General features: G+C 38.9%; 1 protein-coding gene across 4 annotated transcripts in view; it reads right to left on the minus strand.

Annotated features, from left to right (window-relative positions):
• TLN2 (talin 2) overlaps nucleotides 1-13,090 on the minus strand; it is a 347,160-nt gene that overhangs the window by 184,030 nt on the left and 150,040 nt on the right. Inside the window, exon 4 of one of the 4 annotated variants that reach the window (XM_048866511.2) lies at nucleotides 12,967-13,028. The exons of the other annotated variants lie outside the window; for them this stretch is intronic. The gene's annotated coding sequence lies outside the window, so the exon portion shown is untranslated. The remainder of the gene's footprint in view (nucleotides 1-12,966; nucleotides 13,029-13,090) is intronic. 4 annotated transcript variants of the gene reach the window in all.

Below are 13,090 nucleotides of genomic sequence, written 5' to 3' on the forward strand. Positions count from 1 at the left end.
CCTATCCATGAATTTATCTAGTTCTTTTTTAAACCCTGTTATAGTTGTGGCCTTCACAAACTCCTCTTGCAAAGAGGAATACAAAACAAAGACAACCTCCTCTTGCAAAGGAAATCTTGAGTAAAAGGCGAAAGATTTATATACTAAACAAAGAGAAAGTTCAAATGAGCATGTATCTTCAGAAAGTTTGACACCCTGCAGTTATCACATCATGAATGCCACCACATTTGGGCCCCACTTTAAGGCTCATTGCTGTAACTCACTTACTTCTCAGATCTGCATCCTTTTATCTAGTTTCAGAAAATGAAGGCTCAGCCCTAAAATTAGGGTCCATGTAAACACAAGAACTGAACTATCTGATTTTTTTAATATAACCTTTCCAGACGGAACACTCTCAGTAAGCTGACCAGGACTGGTGAATCAGCTTTTAAGGAACTTCCAAATGCAGTCCCTGATTTGGAGAACAGTTTTTGTTTGTAAGGGAGGGGGAATATGATGGGGGAAGTTTAACCATCGCTCTTCAATATTAAGAGTCAAAAATACTCAACTGAGAGTGCTTTCTGATAAACATAAGATACTGAAGTTGCAAAAAGTTAGTACTGGTTTTAATACAGAACAATTCCCTTTATAAGTTTCTCTGAAACTTTCAGAAGTACAAACTTCAGCCCAATACTAGATCAGACTAATAAAATCTGAAAAAAATAGATCTAAGAATGAAAGCATGTCCTGTGGCTTCGTGGTCGAAGCATGAAGGGGCATACAAATGTTTAGCATATCTGGCACATAAATACCTTGCAGTACGAGCTACAACAGTACCATGTGAACGCCTGTTCTCACTTTCAGGCTACACTGTAAATAAGAAGTGGGCAGCATTATCTCCCAGAAATGTAAACAAACTTGGTGGTCTTAGCAATTGGCTGAACAGGAAGTAGGACTGAGTGGACTTGTAGGTTCTAAAGTTTTACTTTGTTTTGGTTTTGAGTGCAGTTATGTAAAACAAATTCTAAATTTGTAAGTTGCACTTTCACAATAAAAAGATTGCACGACAGTACTTGCATGAGGTGAATTGAAAAATATTTCTTTTTTTACAGTGCAAATATTTGTAATAAAAATAACAAAGTGAGCTCTGTACACTGTATTCTGTTGTAATTGAAATCAATATATTTGAAAATGTAGAAAATATCCAAAAATATTTAAATAAATGGCATTCTATTATTAACAGTGCGATTAATCACAATTAATTTTTTTAATTGTTGGACAGCCCTAATTCTATACATTTTATAATGAAAAAAATCTACAAATCAAGGCTGAAAGCAAATTCCTAGAAATTAGGAATGAGGGACACCATTTGGTTTTTACTATTCTGAAAAGTTTCTCCACAAAGATTCTCATAGACCGTAAGGGCAGAAGGGACCATTGTGAGATGCAAGAGAAACAGAAAGTTTGAACTGCTTGCCAAAGTTTTGTGCAGGAACAAGCCTTTACACAATTCCTTTTACAAATGCTGTGATACGCAACACCTTTATTTTATGAGACCAAGAGGAAATTTCTATCTGTAGTTTAAAATGGAAAGCCTGTAGCAATGAACATTCTGAGTTCTGATTTCAAGTTAATCACTAGGATCCAGTAGACTTGACAGAGAAAATTAATATCTAAGTGTTATTTAACCTGCTTTAACATTGGTGTATCAGAGTAAAACCACCATTCAGCTTCACTAAATTCCTCCAGAAATATTGCTTGGTATTGTCAATGGGTAAGAGGAAATACTAGAAATGCTTGGTCTGTAACACAGATGTTAACCACCAGCTGTATTAAACAAGGCAACAGAAGTTCCAGCTCAGGGATTTAGTTCAAGATTAATACTCGTTGCTTTTCACTACCTCACGCTCCATGTTTGGGCCATATGACAATTTTCAAACAGACCTTCTATAAGAAAGACAACTCATTACAGCTAATGTATAATCTTTATCCAGACACAACAGTTTTGCATGAAGCTGAGTCTCTGGTGACACCTCTTTCTGTAGTGGAGAATGTTGAATAAATTCCTTAATAAGAGCACACAGAAATCCAACTCAATCTCATGAATTGTTCACTTCGTTACATAGGGGAAAGCTCCTGTTCAAGAAAGAAATGTTAATTTTGATATGGTTAAAGCAACATCAGAATGCAAGAATTATGCCTACTATCGTAAAGTTAGTGTTGAAGGTCTGAGCAAGACACAAAACATACTTCAACAATGTTTAAATATTTCTTTTCCAACTGCAAGCTCTTCAGGGAAGGGCCTCTGTCTGTATAGCACCTAGCACAATGGGGCCCAAACTATATTTGATCCTTTTGAGGGCTACAATTCTACAAATAACCATAGTCATTTGTCATGCTTGGGTAACAAAATGGCAGATGAAACTCAACGTTGATAAATGTAAAATAATGCACATTGGAAAACATAATCCCAACTATACATACAAAATGATGGGGTCTAAATTAGCTGTTACCACTCAAGAAAGAGATCTTGGAGTCATCATTGGTAGTTCTCAGTAAACCGCTTAATATGCAGTGGCAGTCAAAAAAGTTAATAACATTAGCAACCATTAGGAAAGGGATCAATAATAAATCAGAAAATATCATAATCTCACTATAGAAAGCAATAGTACACCCATACCTTGAATATTATGTCCAGTTCTGGTTTATTCTGATTTATTCTGCTGAGCTATTATGCAGCCTCTCACTTATTTCTCCATTTCCTTTCCCCACATTCAGCTTCACTGAAAGCACGTTCATTGTGGGTTGTAACCCACAAAAAAGATATATTAGAACTGGAAAAGGTCCACAGAAGGGCAACAAAAATGATTAGGGGTATGGAACAGCTTCCATATGATGCAAGATTAAAAAGATTCAGCTTGGAATAGAGACAACTAAGAAGAGATATGATAGAGGTCTATAAAATCATGAATGGTGTGGAGAAAGTGAATAAGGAAGTGTTATTTACCCCTTCATACAACGCAAGAATTATGTTAGTAGACAGCAAGTTTAAAACAAACAAAAAGGAAGTACTTCTTCACATAACACAGAGTCAACCTGTGGAACTCATTACTAGATGATGTTGTGAAGGCCAAAAGTACAACTGGGTTCAAAAAAGAAGTAGGTACGTTCATGGAGGATCAGTCCATCAATGGCTGTTAAGGCAAGATGGTCAGAGGTGCAACCGCAGGCTTTCGGTGTCCTTAAGCCTCTGACTGCCAGATGATGGGACTGGATGACAGGGGATGGATAAGTTGATAACTGTCCCGGTTCTTTTCATTCCCTCTGAAGCATCTGGCATTGGCCAGTGTCTGAAGATAGGTTAGAGGGCTAGCTGGACCATCAGTCTGTATAGCCATTTTTATGTCTGTGACTCGCAAATCAGCCAGTAGTGACTTGGAAAATGGAGCTTAAATACCAAGGTGTGTGTATGAAGAACTATCATCCTCTCGCTTCAGAAAGTTACTAACGTGAAGCAAATTAGAAACCTAAATACATCACAGTGGTGTCCAAGCACTGTGCATCAATTAAATGCAGCACTAAGAATACTAGATAGCAAAATCTTTTAGCGTCCCTTGTTCCCAGTGAGCAACTTTCTGGTGAGAAAAGACAATAACTGTTCCTCTGCTTTACCTCTTACTTTCTCACCAGTTAGCTGTTGTTTCTAGGAAGATGCCACGACAGGAGAAAGTCTTATGAAGGAGAAGTTTAGCCATGGCAACATGAGCGGTGGGAGGGGTTAGCAGCCATGAGTCCATATACAGTCTCAGACAAGATCGTACTTGGAGAATGGGGAGAGGGACAGCCCCTCCTTTTGCTTACGCCGCTGCTGCTACACTTGTATTTTAGCATACTAGTTCAATCAGAACTAGTGCAAGATGTCTCCTTGAGCTGAAATTCACACCTTCCAACAACACTGTAGACATACTCTTAGTCACCAATGGGAACAGGGACTGATTCAGTATTGACCTCCTCTGCTGAATCATTACATCATTCAGCTGGGGAGCAACTACTGAAAATGTTTAGGTTTCAGAGTAACAGCCATGTTAGTCTGTATTTGCAAAAAGATGAAGTGAGCTGTAGCTCACGAAAGCTTATGCTCAAATAAATTGGTTAGTCTCTAAGGTGCCACAAGTACTACTTTTCTTTTTGAAAATGTTTAGCCACTCACTGTACGTGAGCTTATCTTTCATCAGACCTGTCTCAGATTCTGTGTAAGGGATTCTCCAAACATCTGTTCCCGGCCAGGTTTAGTGTAATTTTATTTCCTTAGTTTGGTGCTCTTTTTAAAATGCCATTTTATATTAAAATTAAACAATAGAAATGATTTTCAAACAGATAAAATCATAAAACACTGGAAACACCCATATATTATTTGCTTCAACAGTCTCTAAATGTTATAGCTTTTCACTTCAGGTGACCAGGATAACATGAAAGTTTATTTTTGTATTAGGAAATATATACAAATCAACTGAACCCAAGGTGCAGCTAGTGCTGTTCAGTCACACTCGGATTACCGGGAGTTATATTTGCCCTCCAAGGTGTTGAAATAGCAGTACTATCCTCATTTATTATCTACACATTTGTAGAAGCCTTACTTCATAACACCATTTAAGTGAAATTTACACCAATTACACAGAACTCTTTTTGCTTTTTTAAAAATTTGTTTCAACACCTTCATGAATAAATTAACCTATTTCTCTCCTGTGTAAACTCTGGAATTTTTTTTATTGTTGCAATTTCAGTGTTCTGCATATACTTTAGTGAAGGGTTCATTTAGATTTCTTAGGAGTCATGTTGTTCTCTTCCCAAAACACCCTTCAACACTAAGGTAAGGCCCAATGGATTAAAAAAACCCTACAATTTCTACATAATGTTATCTCATAGATTCATAGATATTTAGGTCAGAAAGGACCATTATGATCATCTAGTCTGACCTCCTGCACAACGCAGGCCACAGAATTTCACCCACCACTCCTACAAAAAAACCTCACACCTATATCTGTGCTATTGAAGTCCTCAAATCGTAGTTTAAAGACTTCAAGGAGCAGAGAATCCTCCAGCAAGTGACCCGTGCCCCATGCTACAGAGGAACGCGAAAAACCTCCAGGGCCTCTTCCAATCTCCCCTGGAGGAAAATTCCTTCCTGACCCCAAATATGGCGATCAGCTAAACCCTGAGCATATGGGCAAGATTCATCAGCCAGATACTACAGAAAATTCTTTCCTGGGTAACTTGGATCTCACCCCATCTAATAGCCCTTCACAAGCCATTGGGCCTATTTACCATGAATATTTAATTACCAAAACCATGTTATCCCATCATACCATCTCCTCCATAAACTTATCGAGTTCAATCTTAAAGCCAGATAGATCTTTTGCCCCCACTGCTTCCCTTGGAAGGCTATTCCAAAATTTCCCATGGTAAGAGTTTGTTTAATCTGAGGTTAGGTGAACAGAAGAGAGCTAATTAGTCAGTAGAAAATTTAGACTTTTTTTTATTCTATATACAGAATTTTTTTCCCCAACTGGGAACAGACAACAACGGACCATAAAAAAGTAACATGATGCAAAATCAGAATACTACTTAGCTCCCTCCATATCATTCTTGCACCCCAGAAAGGACAAGGAAAAGAAGTATTTGTTTACATTATGAAACAATTCTTACAATCATTACTACTATAGTCTTCTTTCTGCATCACCAACAGCCATAACTCTGTTACTGATAAAGTTACGATTGGCCAGTGTTTAGAATAACACGTATCTTCAAGGAAAGATTTGAAGCTCTTCAATACTTTTTCTTCATCAAAAAGTTGTACTGAAATTCCTTGAGAAAAACATTTACATTTCTTTTCACCTCTTTAAAGTGAGTTTTTCAGTGAACTACTCCGAATGTCAAATGTAACAGATTAATATAAATACAGACAGTGTTATTTCATTTTCCCTGAAATGTAAGAAGGTTTTTCAACACTTTTATTGATTTACTTTTGTGACACATAACAAGCCATGAAAAAGCATAAAGGTAACCAGAAGGCCAGCCATAGGATCATAAATCAAATAAACACAGAACCAAACATATTCATAAAATCACCTTGAGATGCATGCCCAGAGCAAAAGGAAGAAATCCAGTGTCAATGCAAGCCAGTCCTCTATTTCTATGGAAGACTCAGTTAAAATTGCTTTCCCTCTTGGTACTTATGGATGGTTGCTTTCCCTCTTGGTACTTATGGATGTGAAGCAGCTCCAGAATCAGCTAAAATCCTACATAATCCCAGCACTGAGTAATGCCTTCATATGCTCCTACACATCTTCTACCATGTCTCCCAGTGATCGCTGTCCCAAATTCCCTGTGCTGCAGCAGTGATAAGCAAGTAATGCATTGTAGGGCTTTCAATGCCTTTCTTCTTCCACAATAATTAGCACCCTCCTGCTACAGGGACTTGGAAATAATTAGGGTCAAATATTTGGGAGGAACCCTAACTTTGGGATAAACCCCCAAAAGTGATTCATCCCATCCGCAGTACAGTAAAGCGTTACAGGTGATTCGTAATGGCACGTGGAACATACCATGAATTATACTATTTAGCATTTGTATTGTCGTGGCATCTACAGGCCACAGCTTCATTGTGCTGGGCACTGCACAACCTAGAGACTATACTTGACTAAAACAAGTTTAGATTCCAGAGAAACGCAATATACCCATACTCAGAATTGTGTCTGAACTGGTATTAATGCATTACAGCACACTATAGCTTAAATGTCGAACATGTCATCTGACAGAGTGCCTGTGACCATCACTTTTACAACAATTCAAGTTTATAAAAATCCTGCATAGCTGAAATGCTTTCTACTGGGACAGTCATAATGTGACCCCACCCCAGAACAACTGCCTACAAATTATATATCAAGGGCAAAATGCAATTTTTAGGTTCCTATTCGGTCACCACCACACCCAAAAAATGAACCTGTGCAAAGAGTGCACAGTCCAGAGAGACTACATTCTCTCCTCACTTCTTTCCATGTGTCTGTAGAAAAAGCATTTAACTACTTAATATTTACAAGCCCTGGCAAGTCTCATACACTCTCTACAGTATTCACAGAAGATACTATGTATATCAAACTACCATTTCATGTTCACATTGTTATCTCCGCAGTAATTGTGGATATCTGCATAGTTGTTCAGGTGCCCTGGCAGTCAATATATTGGAGCAATCAACCCAATATAGCATCTTCAGAGAACGTTCGTGAACTCCTTTTAAAACAGGCAGGCTGGCATGACATAAGATATTTCACAGGGTTAAATTATCCATCTTCAAATATGTTTCTCAAGCTTGTGTTACTTAACTAACCTCTGCACTTTTAGCTATTAGCTGTTCCAATTTGGTCAAAACACAGCAAAAGGGCAACTGACAACACAATTTTTAAAACGGCCTGGTTGCCAATTAGTTTACCAATGTGAAAACTGAGTTAATGGAAACACCAGCCAAGTCAACTGCAGCCTCAAGTGCCACTAACCTACTTCAGAAAATTAGCTTTTAACAGTGCTGCAGTCAAACCATTTATCCATCCAATATGGTAAATCACAGATTTTCCCTATCATCATCTTTTGGGTCACTTTTTTGCATTGGAATAGACATGTCCTGCAGACATCTTAGCACGAGAGTAAATGATCTTTCTCCTCTGCTCAAATATTACTTGCTAGAATGCAATTCTGTTCCATATAACTTTGCTTTATTAATAGAATATGGAACAGATGTGTACTGCCCTTTCCATGTTTCAACTAAGCCTTCCGTAAGCACACACACAATGCATACTTCCTTAGATAGCCTGCTTCCAACTGTCTACATGGAGACCCCACACAGTAGTTACTGGTACAGCCAATGGACGCTTACCAAAAATGGCAGCTTACAAGCCTGACTAGCCATACTGAGACAAGTTCACTAGAGAAGCAAATACTAAAGGGCTTCGCTCCCCAAAAAATGTGTTTCTGAAACAGCACAAACTGACAAAATAAATCAGAATTAGAACAGGGCCAAAACCATCTCTTATAGTGACTCCATTAAAGAACTCCAAGGCTGTGCTCAGCCTATCATGTTTGCCCCGTGCTCTGGAGAGCTGTTGTACTGGGTTTGATCCAGATGTTTTATGTTGCAGGGCAATTGTTATTACAATTTCAACACTAAGTTAACAGAAAATATGAGCATTTTAGAAGCTGTCTTTTCTTGATAATATTTGGTTAGGAACATTGCCTCACCTTCCATTTTACATCCCCACCTTCCATTTTACATCCCCATCAATTTAATATTTTGAAGTGAATATGTAATCTGATGTAACTGAACTTCTAATCTAGGCACATTTATAATAGTCAGTGCTCTATCAAATCAGGACTAAAAACATATCCAGTGGAAGTACAGTAGCGACTAACGCCATCTTGTTTTAATGTAAAGTTCTTTTATGATTTAGCAGGGTCTCCTCCCAGGAGATATTTCCTAACTGGTTCATCTAAGTATCAGTCAACACAAATGTCGGTCATGAGACTGCCACAGTCTAGAAGTCTGCATGCATGCCAGTATGGTCAAAAGCAAAATACTTTCATACTAGATTAACTTTGTAACAAGATCCAATTGGTCAAGAGTTCTGCATTCCTCTAATATTTAAGCACAGGGCACCAGCAAAACAGGGCACATGACATTCATTGCTGTTCGTGGGAGACAAAAACTTAATTCTGTTGCAACATCTTGAAGATTTGCTCCCAGACTGGTGCCTCAGAACATTCCCTTAAGCAAATGAACAAAAGAACCTGTCAGTATCACAAGCTACATTTTGAACGGAATCAAACGGATTATAGATGAAAATCTGTGTACTGAGAAAGGAGGCTTTGGAACAAAAAAAGTGTGTAAAGCACATCTTTACCCTGGGACAACTGATTGAAAAAAGGCTTGTTCACCAGAGATTAGTCCTGAATTGTGCAGAGTTCACCAAAACTTCTGACTGCATTGACGGCAAGTCACTATGGAAAATCTTACAAAAATATGGGCTTCCTAAAAAGATAGTTTTCACTGACTAATATGCTGAATGAAGGTTCAAAAAGTGGAAAGACTGACTGGTTTGATATCATCACTGGAGTGCAACAGAGACGCATCTCATCACATCTCCTCTTCTGCATTGTGATTATGTGATGCGAAAAGCAAAATCAAAGGAAGATACATGAATTACGTGGAGCAGAGAAACACTTTGGGGTCTTGATTTTGCTGATGACATTGTTCTGCTGGCACACAATGATGCTATGAAAAAGACCATGATCAATGTCAAATGTGAGGCTGCCCAAGTAAGTTTAATCAGCCAAAAGGAAATGAAAGTTATGATCATTGAAAGAGGAGTCAGCAAGGATGGTGCATATGTAATTGAGAGTGAAGAATAAGGCATGGTTAACAAATTTGTATATCTTGCAAGCACAATTAGTGCTCATGGTCAACTTCGTAAGGATAAACAAGAACTGGGAAGGCAAGTGGAGCCATTTTGAGATTAACAAATGACTGGAAAAAATAAGGAGACTCACACAAGAGCCAAAACAAAAAGTAATACATTGCCATTTTGATGCTCTACGTTTCTGAAACTTGCTAAATGCTAGAAACCCCCAACAGGAAAAATGCATTCCAGCAGAGATGCTTGAGAAAAATACTTGGTGTCTGCTGGTGGGATAAAGCAACCAACACTCCTTACAGACTGTAGAGACAATGATTCGAGAAAGAAGGCTGAAGTGTTTTGGACACGTTGTAGGGATGCCAACGAAAACAAACAAACAAACAACCTGTATTCCTAGAACAAGCCTTTGACTGGATACCACTTCACAGAAGACAGAGAAAAGGAGGACAACAAGTGATGTAAAAGAAAACCATCGAGAAAGATGTCACTGTCAGAAACAGACTACAATGAAGCAAGAAATGTGGCATTAGACAGAGGTGAAAAGACAGGGTGGCTTCTTGTCTCACAAGGCACAAGAACAACTAATAATAATAATAAATAATACATACCCTATGCCTCAGTCCTCTGAAATTTAGAATACAACCATGGGAAGCTGCAGATTCCATTTAAATATACATTAAACTACTTAATCATCCTTAGAAAGTTTAACTTACAAACACAGAAGAGAGTTTTACGCCTTCTGACACTACCTTTTGCCTAGGCACTGAGCTATTTCTTTTCTGTACTGGTGCTGCCCACTGTGATCTAAACAGCAGCGTCAAGAGCTGCCAGGCCTTTGAGTCTTCACTCTGGTACAATTTACTTAAGCAATGAACAACAGTGACATCAACTGTCTGCCTGCAGACTTGGGAAGACAACACAGCACCAGTTCATGTCACTTCTGTGTTTGGAAGTTGCCCCGCAGCCATCTTAAAGGCTGGATTATCTCCATGAAAGTCCGAGTTTATGGAATATTAATGAGTGGCACTTGCCAAGCAATCTCATGTGTGTGCATGTATATTCCAAGACCCGGTAAACAAAATTAGATTTCAAATCTTCAGGAAATGGAACAAATAATTCACTGTATTTATATGGTAAAGTACACAGTTTTAGATAAAACGAATTTGAAGCAAGCAGTAAAAAATTCTGAAAAACAAAATTTGGATTGGAAATGTCAAGTCAACCTTCATTTAGAAGTGCTACTGTTACACTTATCTTCCACCAAATAAATACACGGCTATTGATACACATATTCTAGTCTTTGTAAAACAGCTTCCATTTTATTAGCTATGATATTCAGGGAGAAAGTATCCTCAAACTCAACTGTACAAAAGGAGACAATGAGCAAGTCTAGTTGAGGAACTATTACTTGATACCTAGAGTGGTTTTTAGGACATGCAGTTTACTAGTAACTCAGCAATAGTTATACTGCAAATGTACAATGTGACTTAAAGATATATGCAGCTGTGGAAGTTCATACAAATTCCAGAGGAACGAGTTCTACCACAGTTCTCTGAAAGAACTCCTAGTTGAGCAGGCTTCATTTGTCATGAGGGGGCCAATTATTATGGAACAACTGAAAGCAGAGTCTGGAAATCAAGAATCACTGTATTCATGGGACACCACTGAACATCTTCTTGCCAAGTTATTCCAACTCAATAGTTTCAAGATGCAGAAAAACCCTTTTAAGAGGAACTTAATGAAGATACTGACAATGCGAAGGATTTCATTAAGCAGTACCTGAGAACAAAGGCGGAGCGTTTGAGGGGCGGGAAGGGATTGAAAACAGAAGTCTGCTTGAGATGATAAGGAATCGCTAGTGCAAGTTCTGCAACTGACTTAGGACAGACTGCTGCAATGTAGTCTTTCAGAGATCTATTTCTGATTTGAGTTAACTTAAGAGTAGACACGTAAATTAAATAGGTCAAATAAATAACAAACACGTCCTTCTCCATGAAGCAATCAAAATGCTATGAAACTGTTCCTCTGGAAAAATTAGATTTATATATTTTATACACATATAATCTATGCAAGCTCTACCCTGTGAAGCCCAAGATTTGTACAGTAGTCAAGAGGAAGCAGACACAAGGCTGCTTTGGGATGTGCCAATATGGCTTTTGGTTCCCATGGTGTCAAAGAAACCATAATAATTACATTACCGGATACATACATTTTGGTCCTTGCTGTTCACTAATTTCAAAAATGAAACACACAGATAACGTGTGAATTGAAACAAGCACCATTACCAGCACAACTGATAAGCATCACTTCATACTTGTGCATACAGTCTGTGAGGCACTCACTCTTGTTTTCGGCAACATACTTCCTGCTGTGCACACTTTAGCAGGACGTGACTCTGTGTCATCCCTATTTGGTATTGGGGGAAAAAAAACCCTATGTTTAATATTGTCAAAACAAAGGGAGCTTACCACTTCAGTGATCTTGCCAAACTGGGGGAAGAGTTCCTTAATTTCGATAGCAAGGAAGTTGGTACCAATGCTGTAATACCAGAGGAAGAAAGAAAAGGAGTCCCACGGAGCCTGAATTAGTCATGCCTCCATCTAGCCATCAAGCTAGAAACATCTGAGTTTCCACAAGACCTTATTAGTGCTGCACAACTAACTGTCTATAGTCAGAACAATATTCCCTGCACAGAGCTGTGTGCATGCCAAGGCACTGAAGACTGTTGTTACCCACCTACTTTTGACAGAGATCATAATGAAGAACAAGAGATGACTATGTTGACTAGAAATGCACCACAGTTACTACATTTAAATGATGCCTCTACAATTTATTATAGACTTTATTTGACCCTTTAAATTGTTGTTGTGGTGCTTTAAGGTCACAGAGAACTCCAATTATCTCGAAATAACACATAGTAATAAAATAACACATAGTAATTGAAATATTTGCATTTGTTTCTGTTAATTTAAAGTGTTGATGGTGTCATTGTTTATCCCTGGTTTTATGGTAACAGCACTACTTGACAGCTGTACATCATACCTCATCTTAAAGTCGACATACTAAGCTTTGAAAATGATGTGTGAGTGTTGTGACAAACCTCCGAGCCTGTATTGGTGGGTCCCGCGCTTCCAGGCGGATTCAGTGGCCTCAGAAGCTCGCCAAGGCCCTCAATATGACCTCCTTTTCTCAGTATAACGGCAAAGGTCACAGCTTATTGAGCTACTTTCATCACAGGCCACTATGGGAGGTGGGAAGGTGGAATACCCACAGTCTCTGTTGCTCCTCAAGCTCAGTAGGCGCACTTTGGCCTCCTGCCTGGACCAAAGTCTGCTTCCCCTCTCAAGGGGATCTCTGTAGAGCATGGGGGGAAGTGGGGAACCTGGGCTGACCCTCTACTCTGGATTCCAGCCCAGGGACCCTAATGGTAGCAGCTGTTGGCGGTTTTTCCCTTCACCACTGACGCTGGGTTGATTCCCTGGGCCACTTCCCCGTGGTCCCCTTTTCCTAGCTTCACCCTTACCTCAGGATTCAGCAATGCTTCCTCTCCTCCAGCTCCTTTCACCTGGGCTTCTCCAGAGAGATCTGGAAAGGAGACCCCAAAGCTCCAATAATTATGTATAACATTGTTGCAGGGATAAACACTG

Source organism: Caretta caretta, chromosome 10, assembly GCF_965140235.1.
Source record: "Caretta caretta isolate rCarCar2 chromosome 10, rCarCar1.hap1, whole genome shotgun sequence".
Classification (NCBI taxonomy): Eukaryota; Metazoa; Chordata; order Testudines; family Cheloniidae; genus Caretta; species Caretta caretta.